Source organism: Lepidochelys kempii, unplaced genomic scaffold, assembly GCF_965140265.1.
Source record: "Lepidochelys kempii isolate rLepKem1 unplaced genomic scaffold, rLepKem1.hap2 scaffold_113, whole genome shotgun sequence".
NCBI lineage: Eukaryota > Metazoa > Chordata > Testudines > Cheloniidae > Lepidochelys > Lepidochelys kempii.
The window spans coordinates 5,001-17,500 of NW_027333595.1; positions in this window are offsets into that span (position 1 = coordinate 5,001).

The window sequence follows — 12,500 nt, forward strand, 5'->3', positions numbered from 1 at the left end:
TTCAGACTTCCAGGGGCCCGATCCCTGACCGGGGCGTTTCAGGCTGGCCTGGCGGACTTCTCTGCACAGGCTCCGGATTGACCCGGTGACTCCCCTGCCTCGGGTGGGCCCGATCCTTTTTTCCGTTTTTTTTTTTTTTGGGTCCGGAGAGTGGTCTGGATGCCCCCCCAGAACCCCTTTTGGGGTCGGTGAAAAATTTTTTTCAGACTTCCAGGGTCCCGATCCCTGACCACGGCGCCGCAGGCTGGTCTGGGGGACTTGTCTGGCGAGGGCAGGCACAGGGTTGACATGGTGTCCGGACGGGAAGGAAGCCCCGAGCCCCGGGGCACGGGTACCCGGCCTGAGCGGGGTCCGTCCGGCTCCAGCCCGCGGGGGAGGCTCCGGGTTGACCTGGTGTCCGGAAGCCCCGAGCCCCAGGGCAGGGGTACCCGGGCTGATCGGGGTCCGTCCGGCCCCAGCCCGCGGTGCAGGCTCCGGGTTTACCTGGTGTCCGGAAGCCCCGAGCCCCAGGGCAGGGGTACCCGGGCTGATCGGGGTCCGTCCGGCCCCAGCCCGCGGTGCAGGCTCCGGGTTGACCTGGTGTCCGGAAGCCCCGAGCCCCAGGGCAGGGGTACACGGGCTGATCGGGGTCCGTCCGGCCCCAGCCCTCGGTGCAGGCTCCGGGTTGACCTGGTGACTCCCCTGCCTCGCGTGGCCCCGATCCTTTTTTCCGTTTTTTTTTTCCTTTTTTGGCCGGAGAGTGCTCGCGATGCCTCCCCCCCGCCACCCCGTTTTGGGTCGGTGGGAAAAAAATCAGACTTCCAGGGACCCGATCCCTGGCCGCGGCGTTTCAGGCTGGCCTGGCGGACTTCTCTGCACAGGCTCCGGGTTGAACCAGTGACTCCCCTGCCTCGGGTGGGCCCGATCCTTTTTTCCGTTTTTTTTTTTTATTTATTTTTTGGCCGGAGAGTGGTAGGGATGCCTTCCCCGCCACCCCGTTTGGGGTCGGTGAAAAAAAATTCAGACTTCCAGGGGCCCGATCCCTGGCCGCGGCGTTTCAGGCTGCCCTGGCGGACTTCTCTGCACAGGCTCCGGGTTGAACCAGTGACTCCCCTGCCTCGGGTGGGCCCGATCCTTTTTTCCGGGTTTTTTTTTTTTTTTTTTTGGGGGTCCGGAGAGTGGTCTGGATGTCCCTCAGATCCCCTTTTGGGGTCGATGAAAATTTTTTAAAAAGACTTCCAGGGTCCCGATCCCTGACCACGGCATCGCAGAGTGGCCTGGGGGGCTTGTCCGGCGGGGGGCAGGCTGCGGCTTGACATGGTGTCCGGACGGGAAGGAAGCCCCGAGCCCGCGGCAGGGGGACCCGGGCGGAGCGGGGTCCGTCCGGCCCCAGCCCGCGGGGGGAAGGCTCCGGGTTGACCTGGTGTCCGGAAGCCCCGAGCCCCGGGGCAGGGGTACCCGGGCTGATCGGGGTCCGTCCGGCCCCAGCCCGCGGTGCAGGCTCCGGGTTGACCTGGTGTCCGGAAGCCCCGAGCCCCAGGGCAGGGGTACCCGGGCTGATCGGGGTCCGTCCGGCCCCAGCCCGCGGTGCAGGCTCCGGGTTGACCTGGTGACTCCCCTGCCTCGGGTGGCCCCGATCCTTTTTTCCGTTTTTTTTTTTTTTTTCATTTTTTGGCCGGAGAGTGGTAGGGATGCCTTCCCCCGCCACCCCGTTTGGGGTCGGTGAAAAAAAATTTCAGACTTCCAGGGCCCCGATCCCTGGCGGGGCGTTTCAGGCTGGCCGGCGGGACCTCTCGGGCACAGGCGCCGGGTTGACCCGGTGACTCCCCTGCCTCGGGTGGCCCCGATCCTTTTTTCCGTTTTATTTTTTTTTGGGTCCGGAGAGTGGTCTGGATGCCCCTCAGATCGCCTTTTGGGGTCGGTGAAAATTTTTAAAAAAGACTTCCAGGGTCCCGATCCGTGACCACGGCGTCGCAGGGTGGCCTGGGGGGCTTGTCCGGCGGGGGGCAGGCTCCGGCTTGACATGGTGTCCGGACGGGAAGGAAGCCCCGAGCCCGCGGCAGGGGGACCCGGGCGGAGCGGGGTCCGTCCGGCCCCAGCCCGCGGGGGGAAGGCTCCGGGTTGACCTGGTGTCCGGAAGCCCCGAGCCCCGGGGCAGGGGTACCCGGGCTGATCGTGGTCCGTCCGGCCCCAGCCCGCGGTGCAGGCTCCGGGTTGACCTGGTGTCCGGAAGCCCCGAGCCCCAGGGCAGGGGTACCCGGGCTGATCGGGGTCCGTCCGGCCCCAGCCCGCGGTGCAGGCTCCGGGTTGACCTGGTGACTCCCCTGCCTCGGGTGGCCCCGATCCTTTTTTCCGTTTTTTTTTTTTTTTTTCATTTTTTGGCCGGAGAGTGGTAGGGATGCCTTCCCCCGCCACCCCGTTTGGGGTCGGTGAAAAAAAATTTCAGACTTCCAGGGCCCCGATCCCTGGCGGGGCGTTTCAGGCTGGCCGGCGGGACCTCTCGGGCACAGGCGCCGGGTTGACCCGGTGACTCCCCTGCCTCGGGTGGCCCCGATCCTTTTTTCCGTTTTTTTTTTTTTTTTCATTTTTTGGCCGGAGAGTGGTAGGGATGCCTTCCCCCGCCACCCCGTTTGGGGTCGGTGAAAAAAAATTTCAGACTTCCAGGGCCCCGATCCCTGGCGGGGCGTTTCAGGCTGGCCGGCGGGACCTCTCGTGCACAGGCGCCGGGTTGACCCGGTGACTCCCCTGCCTCGGGTGGCCCCGATCATTTTTTCCGTTTTTTTTTTTTTGGGTCCGGAGAGTGGTCTGGATGCCCCTCAGATCGCCTTTTGGGGTCGCTGAAAATTTTTAAAAAAGACTTCCAGGGTCCCGATCCGTGACCACGGCGTCGCAGGGTGGCCTGGGGGGCTTGTCCGGCGGGGGGCAGGCTGCGGCTTGACATGGTGTCCGGACGGGAAGGAAGCCCCGAGCCCGCGGCAGGGGGACCCGGGCGGAGCGGGGTCCGTCCGGCCCCAGCCCGCGGGGGGCAGGCTCCGGGTTGACCTGGTGTCCGGAAGCCCCGAGCCCCAGGGCAGGGGTACCCGTGCTGATCGGGGTCCGCCCGGCCCCAGCCCGCGGTGCAGGCTCCGGGTTGACCTGGTGTCCGGAAGCCCCGAGCCCCGGGGCAGGGGTACCCGGGCTGATCGGGGTCCGTCCGGCCCCAGCCCGCGGTGCAGGCTCCGGGTTGACCTGGTGGCCGGAGGAGAATTAAGCCCGGGGCCCCGGGGCAGGGGCACCCGGACGCAGCGGGGTCCGCCCGGCCCCAGCCCGCGGGGGCAGGAACCGGGTTGACCTGGTGGCCGGAGGAGAATTAAGCCCGGGGCCCCGGGGCAGGGGCACCCGGACGCAGCGGGGTCCGCCCGGCCACAGCCCGCGGGGGCAGGAACCGGGTTGACCTGGTGGCCGGAGGAGAATTAAGCCCGGGGCCCCGGGGCAGGGGCACCCGGACGGAGCGGGGTCCGCCCGGCCCCAGCCCGCGGGGGCAGGAACCGGGTTGACCTGGTGGCCGGAGGAGAATTAAGCCCGGGGCACGGACACCCGGACGGAGCGGGGTCCTCCTAGCCCCAGCCCGCGGGGGCAGGAACCGGGTTGACCTGGTGGCCGGAGGAGTATTAAGCCCGGGGCAGGGGCACCCGGACGGAGCGGCGTCCGCCCGGCCCCAGCCCGCGGGGGCAGGAACCGGGTTGACCTGGTGGCCGGAGGAGAATTAAGCCCGGGGCCCCGGGGCAGGGGCACCCGGACGGAGCGGGGTCCGCCCGGCCCCAGCCCGCGGGGGCAGGAACCGGGTTGACCTGGTGGCCGGAGGAGTATTAAGCCCGGGGCAGGGGCACCCGGACGGAGCGGCGTCCGCCCGGCCCCAGCCCGCGGGGGCAGGAACCGGGTTGACCTGGTGGCCGGAGGAGAATTAAGCCCGGGGCCGCGGGGCAGGGGCACCCGGACGGAGCGGGGTCCGCCCGGCCCCAGCCCGCGGGGGCAGGAACCGGGTTGACCTGGTGGCCGGAGGAGAATTAAGCCCGGGGCCCCGGGGCAGGGGCACCCGGACGGAGCGGGGTCCGCCCGGCCACAGCCCGCGGGGGCAGGAACCGGGTTGACCTGGTGGCCGGAGGAGTATTAAGCCCGGGGCAGGGGCACCCGGACGGAGCGGCGTCCGCCCGGCCCCAGCCCGCGGGGGCAGGAACCGGGTTGACCTGGTGGCCGGAGGAGTATTAAGCCCGGGGCAGGGGCACCCGGACGGAGCGGGGTCCGCCCGGCCACAGCCCGCGGGGGCAGGAACCGGGTTGACCTGGTGGCCGGAGGAGTATTAAGCCCGGGGCAGGGGCACCCGGACGGAGCGGCGTCCGCCCGGCCCCAGCCCGCGGGGGCAGGAACCGGGTTGACCTGGTGGCCGGAGGAGTATTAAGCCCGGGGCAGGGGCACCCGGACGGAGCGGGGTCCGCCCGGCCCCAGCCCGCGGGGGCAGGAACCGGGTTGACCTGGTGGCCGGAGGAGAATTAAGCCCGGGGCCCCGGGGCAGGGGCACCCGGACGGAGCGGGGTCCGCCCGGCCCCAGCCCGCGGGGGCAGGAACCGGGTTGACCTGGTGGCCGGAGGAGAATTAAGCCCGGGGCCCCCGGGCAGGGGCACCCGGACGGAGCGGGGTCCGCCCGGCCCCAGCCCGCGGGGGCAGGAACCGGGTTGACCTGGTGGCCGGAGGAGAATTAAGCCCGGGGCCCCGGGGCAGGGGCACCCGGACGGAGCGGGGTCCGCCCGGCCCCAGCCCGCGGGGGCAGGAACCGGGTTGACCTGGTGGCCGGAGGAGAATTAAGCCCGGGGCCCCGGGGCAGGGGCACCCGGACGGAGCGGGGTCCGCCCGGCCCCAGCCCGCGGGGGCAGGAACCGGGTTGACCTGGTGGCCGGAGGAGAATTAAGCCCGGGGCCCCGGGGCAGGGGCACCCGGACGGAGCGGGGTCCGCCCGGCCCCAGCCCGCGGGGGCAGGAACCGGGTTGACCTGGTGGCCGGAGGAGAATTAAGCCCGGGGCCCCGGGGCAGGGGCACCCGGACGGAGCGGGGTCCGCCCGGCCCCAGCCCGCGGGGGCAGGAACCGGGTTGACCTGGTGGCCGGAGGAGAATTAAGCCCGGGGCCCCGGGGCAGGGGCACCCGGACGGAGCGGGGTCCGCCCGGCCCCAGCCCGCGGGGGCAGGAACCGGGTTGACCTGGTGGCCGGAGGAGAATTAAGCCCGGGGCCCCGGGGCAGGGGCACCCGGACGGAGCGGGGTCCGCCCGGCCCCAGCCCGCGGGGGCAGGAACCGGGTTGACCTGGTGGCCAAAAAGCAAACCGGCCACCAGGTAAACCCGTTCAAAGTATAGGGTTGACCTGGTGGCCGAACAGCAAACCGGCCACCAGGTAAACCCGTTCAAAGTATAGGGTTGACCTGGTGGCCGAAAAACAAACCGGCCACCAGGTCAACCCGTTCAAAGTATAGGGTTGACCTGGTGGCCGAAAAGCAAAGCGGCCACCAGGTAAACCCGTTCAAAGTATAGGGTTGACCTGGTGGCCGAAAATCAAAGCGGCCACCAGGTCAACCCGTTCAAAGTATAGGGTTGACCTGGTGGCCGAAAAGCAAACCGGCCACCAGGTCAACCCATTGAAAGTATAGGGTTGACCTGGTGGCCGGACGGGAAGGAAGCCCCGAGCCCCGGGGCAGGGGGACCCGGGTGGAGTGGGGTCCGTCCGGCTCCAGGCCGCGGGGGAGGCTCCGGGTTGACCTGGTGTCCGGACGGGAACGAAGCCCCGACCCCGTGGCAGGGGGACCCGCACGGAGAAGGCGTCCGACCGGCCCCAGCTCGCGCTGCAGGCTCCGGGTTGACCTGGTGACTCCCCTGCCTCGGGTGGCCCCGATCCTTTTTTTTCCGGTTTTTTTTTCCGTTTTTTGGCCGGAGAGTGGTCGGGATGGCCCCCCGGCACCCCTTTTGTGGTCGTTGAAAATTTTGTTTCAGACTTCCAGGGGCCCGATCCCTGACCGAGGCGTTTCAGGCTGGCCTGGCGGACTTCTCTGCACAGGCTCCGGATTGACCCGGTGACTCCCCTGCCTCGGGTGGGCCCGATCCTTTTTTCCGCTTTTTTTTTTTTTTTTTTTTTTGGGGTCCGGAGAGTGGTCTGGATGCCCCCCCAGAACCCCTTTTGCGGTCGTTGAAATTTTTTTTTTCAGACTTCCAGGGTCCCGATCCCTGACCACGGCGTCGCAGGCTAGCCTGGGAGACTTGTCTGGCGAGGGCAGGCACAGGGTTGACAAGGTGTCCGGACGGGAAGGAAGCCCCGAGCCCCGGGGCACGGGTACCCGGCCTGAGCGGGGTCCGTCCGGCCCCAGCCCGCGGGGGAGGCTCCGGGTTGACCTGGTGTCCGGACGGGAAGGAAGCCCCGAGCCCGGGGCAAGGGGACCCGGGCGGAGCGGGGTCTGTCCGGCTCCAGCCCGCGGGGGAGGCTCCGGGTTGACCTGGTGTCCGGACGGGAAGGAAGCCCCGATCCCGGGGCAAGGGGACCCGGACGGAGCGGTATCCGCCGAGCCCCAGCCCGCGGGGGCAGGAACCGGGTTGACCTGTTGGCCGAAAAGCAAACCGGCCACCAGGTCAACCCGTTCAAAGTATAGGGTTGACCTGGTGGCCGAAAAGCAAACCGGCCACCAGGTCAACCCATTGAAAGTATAGGGTTGACCTGGTGGCCGAAAAACAAACCGGCCACCAGGTCAACCCGTTCAAAGTATAGGGTTGACCTGGTGGCCGAAAAGCAAACCGGCCACCAGGTCAACCCATTGAAAGTATAGGGTTGACCTGGTGGCCGGACGGGAAGGAAGCCCCGAGCCCCGGGGCAGGGGGACCCGGGTGGAGTGGGGTCCGTCCGGCTCCAGGCCGCGGGGGAGGCTCCGGGTTGACCTGGTGTCCGGACGGGAACGAAGCCCCGACCCCGTGGCAGGGGGACCCGCACGGAGAAGGCGTCCGACCGGCCCCAGCTCGCGCTGCAGGCTCCGGGTTGACCTGGTGACTCCCCTGCCTCGGGTGGCCCCGATCCTTTTTTTCCGTTTTTTTTTTTTTCCGTTTTTTGGCCGGAGAGTGGTCGGGATGCCCCCCCGGCACCCCTTTTGTGGTCGTTGAAAATTTTGTTTCAGACTTCCAGGGGCCCGATCCCTGACCGGGGCGTTTCAGGCTGGCCTGGCGGACTTCTCTGCACAGGCTCCGGATTGACCCGGTGACTCCCCTGCCTCGGGTGGGCCCGATCCTTTTTTCCGTTTTTTTTTTTTTTGGGTCCGGAGAGTGGTCTGGATGCCCCCCCAGAACCCCTTTTGGGGTCGGTGAAAAATTTTTTTCAGACTTCCAGGGTCCCGATCCCTGACCACGGCGCCGCAGGCTGGTCTGGGGGACTTGTCTGGCGAGGGCAGGCACAGGGTTGACATGGTGTCCGGACGGGAAGGAAGCCCCGAGCCCCGGGGCACGGGTACCCGGCCTGAGCGGGGTCCGTCCGGCTCCAGCCCGCGGGGGAGGCTCCGGGTTGACCTGGTGTCCGGAAGCCCCGAGCCCCAGGGCAGGGGTACCCGGGCTGATCGGGGTCCGTCCGGCCCCAGCCCGCGGTGCAGGCTCCGGGTTTACCTGGTGTCCGGAAGCCCCGAGCCCCAGGGCAGGGGTACCCGGGCTGATCGGGGTCCGTCCGGCCCCAGCCCGCGGTGCAGGCTCCGGGTTGACCTGGTGTCCGGAAGCCCCGAGCCCCAGGGCAGGGGTACCCGGGCTGATCGGGGTCCGTCCGGCCCCAGCCCTCGGTGCAGGCTCCGGGTTGACCTGGTGACTCCCCTGCCTCGCGTGGCCCCGATCCTTTTTTCCGTTTTTTTTTTCCTTTTTTGGCCGGAGAGTGCTCGCGATGCCTCCCCCCCGCCACCCCGTTTTGGGTCGGTGGGAAAAAAATCAGACTTCCAGGGACCCGATCCCTGGCCGCGGCGTTTCAGGCTGGCCTGGCGGACTTCTCTGCACAGGCTCCGGGTTGAACCAGTGACTCCCCTGCCTCGGGTGGGCCCGATCCTTTTTTCCGTTTTTTTTTTTTATTTATTTTTTGGCCGGAGAGTGGTAGGGATGCCTTCCCCGCCACCCCGTTTGGGGTCGGTGAAAAAAAATTCAGACTTCCAGGGGCCCGATCCCTGGCCGCGGCGTTTCAGGCTGCCCTGGCGGACTTCTCTGCACAGGCTCCGGGTTGAACCAGTGACTCCCCTGCCTCGGGTGGGCCCGATCCTTTTTTCCGGGTTTTTTTTTTTTTTTTTTTTGGGGGTCCGGAGAGTGGTCTGGATGTCCCTCAGATCCCCTTTTGGGGTCGATGAAAATTTTTTAAAAAGACTTCCAGGGTCCCGATCCCTGACCACGGCATCGCAGAGTGGCCTGGGGGGCTTGTCCGGCGGGGGGCAGGCTGCGGCTTGACATGGTGTCCGGACGGGAAGGAAGCCCCGAGCCCGCGGCAGGGGGACCCGGGCGGAGCGGGGTCCGTCCGGCCCCAGCCCGCGGGGGGAAGGCTCCGGGTTGACCTGGTGTCCGGAAGCCCCGAGCCCCGGGGCAGGGGTACCCGGGCTGATCGGGGTCCGTCCGGCCCCAGCCCGCGGTGCAGGCTCCGGGTTGACCTGGTGTCCGGAAGCCCCGAGCCCCAGGGCAGGGGTACCCGGGCTGATCGGGGTCCGTCCGGCCCCAGCCCGCGGTGCAGGCTCCGGGTTGACCTGGTGACTCCCCTGCCTCGGGTGGCCCCGATCCTTTTTTCCGTTTTTTTTTTTTTTTCATTTTTTGGCCGGAGAGTGGTAGGGATGCCTTCCCCCGCCACCCCGTTTGGGGTCGGTGAAAAAAAATTTCAGACTTCCAGGGCCCCGATCCCTGGCGGGGCGTTTCAGGCTGGCCGGCGGGACCTCTCGGGCACAGGCGCCGGGTTGACCCGCTGACTCCCCTGCCTCGGGTGGCCCCGATCCTTTTTCCCGTTTTTTTTTTTTTTTTCATTTTTTGGCCGGAGAGTGGTAGGGATGCCTTCCCCCGCCACCCCGTTTGGGGTCGGTGAAAAAAAATTTCAGACTTCCAGGGCCCCGATCCCTGGCGGGGCGTTTCAGGCTGGCCGGCGGGACCTCTCGGGCACAGGCGCCGGGTTGACCCGGTGACTCCCCTGCCTCGGGTGGCCCCGATCCTTTTTTCCGTTTTTTTTTTTTTTTCATTTTTTGGCCGGAGAGTGGTAGGGATGCCTTCCCCCGCCACCCCGTATGGGGTCGGTGAAAAAAAATTTCAGACTTCCAGGGCCCCGATCCCTGGCGGGGCGTTTCAGGCTGGCCGGCGGGACCTCTCGAGCACAGGCGCCGGGTTGACCCGGTGACTCCCCTGCCTCGGGTGGCCCCGATCCTTTTTTCCGTTTTTTTTTTTTTGGGTCCGGAGAGTGGTCTGGATGCCCCTCAGATCGCCTTTTGGGGTCGGTGAAAATTTTTAAAAAAGACTTCCAGGGTCCCGATCCGTGACCACGGCGTCGCAGGGTGGCCTGGGGGGCTTGTCCGGCGGGGGGCAGGCTGCGGCTTGACATGGTGTCCGGACGGGAAGGAAGCCCCGAGCCCCGGGGCAGGGGGACCCGGGCGGAGCGGGGTCCGTCCGGCCCCAGCCCGCGGGGGGCAGGCTCCGGGTTGACCTGGTGTCCGGAAGCCCCGAGCCCCAGGGCAGGGGTACCCGGGCTGATCGGGGTCCGTCCGGCCCCAGCCCGCGGTGCAGGCTCCGGGTTGACCTGGTGACTCCCCTGCCTCGGGTGGCCCCGATCCTTTTTTCCGTTTTTTTTTTTTTTTCCATTTTTTGGCCGGAGAGTGGTAGGGATGCCTTCCCCCGCCACCCCGTTTGGGGTCGGTGAAAAAAAATTTCAGACTTCCAGGGCCCCGATCCCTGGCGGGGCGTTTCAGGCTGGCCGGCGGGACCTCTCGGGCACAGGCGCCGGGTTGACCCGGTGACTCCCCTGCCTCGGGTGGCCCCGATCCTTTTTTCCGTTTTTTTTTTTTTTGGGTCCGGAGAGTGGTCTGGATGCCCCTCAGATCGCCTTTTGGGGTCGCTGAAAATTTTTAAAAAAGACTTCCAGGGTCCCGATCCGTGACCACGGCGTCGCAGGGTGGCCTGGGGGGCTTGTCCGGCGGGGGGCAGGCTGCGGCTTGACATGGTGTCCGGACGGGAAGGAAGCCCCGAGCCCGCGGCAGGGGGACCCGGGCGGAGCGGGGTCCGTCCGGCCCCAGCCCGCGGGGGGCAGGCTCCGGGTTGACCTGGTGTCCGGAAGCCCCGAGCCCCAGGGCAGGGGTACCCGTGCTGATCGGGGTCCGTCCGGCCCCAGCCCGCGGTGCAGGCTCCGGGTTGACCTGGTGTCCGGAAGCCCCGAGCCCCGGGGCAGGGGTACCCGGGCTGATCGGGGTCCGTCCGGCCCCAGCCCGCGGTGCAGGCTCCGGGTTGACCTGGTGTCCGGAAGCCCCGAGCCCCAGGGCAGGGGTACCCGGGCTGATCGGGGTCCGTCCGGCCCCAGCCCGCGGTGCAGGCTCCGGGTTGACCTGGTGACTCCCCTGCCTCGGGTGGCCCCGATCCTTTTTTCCGTTTTTTTTTTTTTTTTTTCATTTTTTGGCCGGAGAGTGGTAGGGATGCCTTCCCCCGCCACCCCGTTTGGGGTCGGTGAAAAAAAATTTCAGACTTCCAGGGCCCCGATCCCTGGCGGGGCGTTTCAGGCTGGCCGGCGGGACCTCTCGGGCACAGGCGCCGGGTTGACCCGGTGACTCCCCTGCCTCGGGTGGCCCCGATCCTTTTTTCCGTTTTTTTTTTTTTTTTTCATTTTTTGGCCGGAGAGTGGTAGGGATGCCTTCCCCCGCCACCCCGTATGGGGTCGGTGAAAAAAAATTTCAGACTTCCAGGGCCCCGATCCCTGGCGGGGCGTTTCAGGCTGGCCGGCGGGACCTCTCGTGCACAGGCGCCGCGTTGACCCGGTGACTCCCCTGCCTCGGGTGGGCCCGATCCTTTTTTCCGAGGTTTTTTTCCTTTTCGGCCGGAGAGTGCTCTGGATGCCCCCCCAGCACCCCTTTGGCGGTCGGTGAAATTTTTTTTTTTAGACCTCCAGGGGCCCGATCCCTGGCCGCGGCGTCGCAGGCTGGCCTGGAGGAGCTCTCCTGCGGGGACAGGGTCCGGGTTGACCCGGTGACTCCCCTGCCTCGGGTGGGCCCGATCCTTTTTTCCGTTTTTTTTTTTTTTCCCGGAGAGTGGTCTGGGTGTCCCCCCAGCACCCCTTTGGGGGTCGGTGAAAAATTTTTTTTCCGACTTCCAGGGGCCCGATCCACGGCCGCGGCGTCGCAGGCTGGCCTGGTGGCCTTCTCTCGCTCCGGCCGCGGATGGCGAGACGCTCGGCCACCAGGTCAACCCGGAGGAAAAACGGCTGAAAAAAAATCGCTAAGTCCCTGCTCGGCCACCAGGTCAACCCGGAGGAAAAACGGCTGAAAAAAATTTTCTAAGTCCCTGCTCGGCCACCAGGTCAACCCGGAGGAAAAACGGCTGAAAAAAATTACTAAGTCCCTGCTCGGCCACCAGGTCAACCCGGAGGAAAAAACGGCTGAAAAAATTTCTAAGTCCCTGCTCGGCCACCAGGTCAACCCCAGGAAAAGGCTGAAAAAATGGCTAAGTCCCTGCTCGGCCACCAGGTCAACCCCAGGAAAAGGCTGAAAAAATGGCTAAGTCCCTGCTCGGCCACCAGGTCAACCCCAGAAAAAGGCTGAAAAAATTTCTAAGTCCCTGCTCGGCCACCAGGTCAACCCCATTGAAAGTAACGGGTTGACCTGGTGGCCGGCAGTCTCACGGAAGTCCGGATGGGGTCGCCAAAACTCCCTTCGGCCGACCGAGGGAACCACGAGGTCGGATTGATTTTCAGATTGGTCCCGCTAAAATGGCGGTTGGATTTTTCACATAGTTCATTCCGACGGGTGCGCGGAGATTTCTGAGGACAGGTTTTTCAGAACCTCTGAGAACCAGAGATGAGCCCGGGGGACCAATCTGAGTGTTGTACCCGATCTTGCGAGGGGGGAATGGGGCACGTTGGCAGGTGGGGCGGCCCTCGGCCCTCCGTGCCCCCCCCTTTTCCGGCTCTTCTCCTCCGGGGACCCCGTCGTCCCCTCGCACCCCCGGCGCAGGCCCGGTGGCCGGGATGCGAACTCCGACTGTCGGCGCCCCCCGGAGGGAGGGGGGGCCCGCTCCCCGCTTGCCTTCCGATCGATGTGGCGCTCACCTTCGCGACGGGAAGGGCCCTTCGCGGGCCGGAGCCCTGGCGGCAGGGGGCCTCCGGCGTTCAGGCGGATTTGGGTCCCGCTTCCCCTTTGCGTTCCCCGACCCCGGGGCCGATTGGGACTTGCCTCCTTGGGGAGAGAGTGGGGGGGGGGCGGGCGCGTGCCCGGCGCCCCCCCCCCCGTGCCGTGGGTGTTGCCGGCCGGCTGAGATCTCCGCC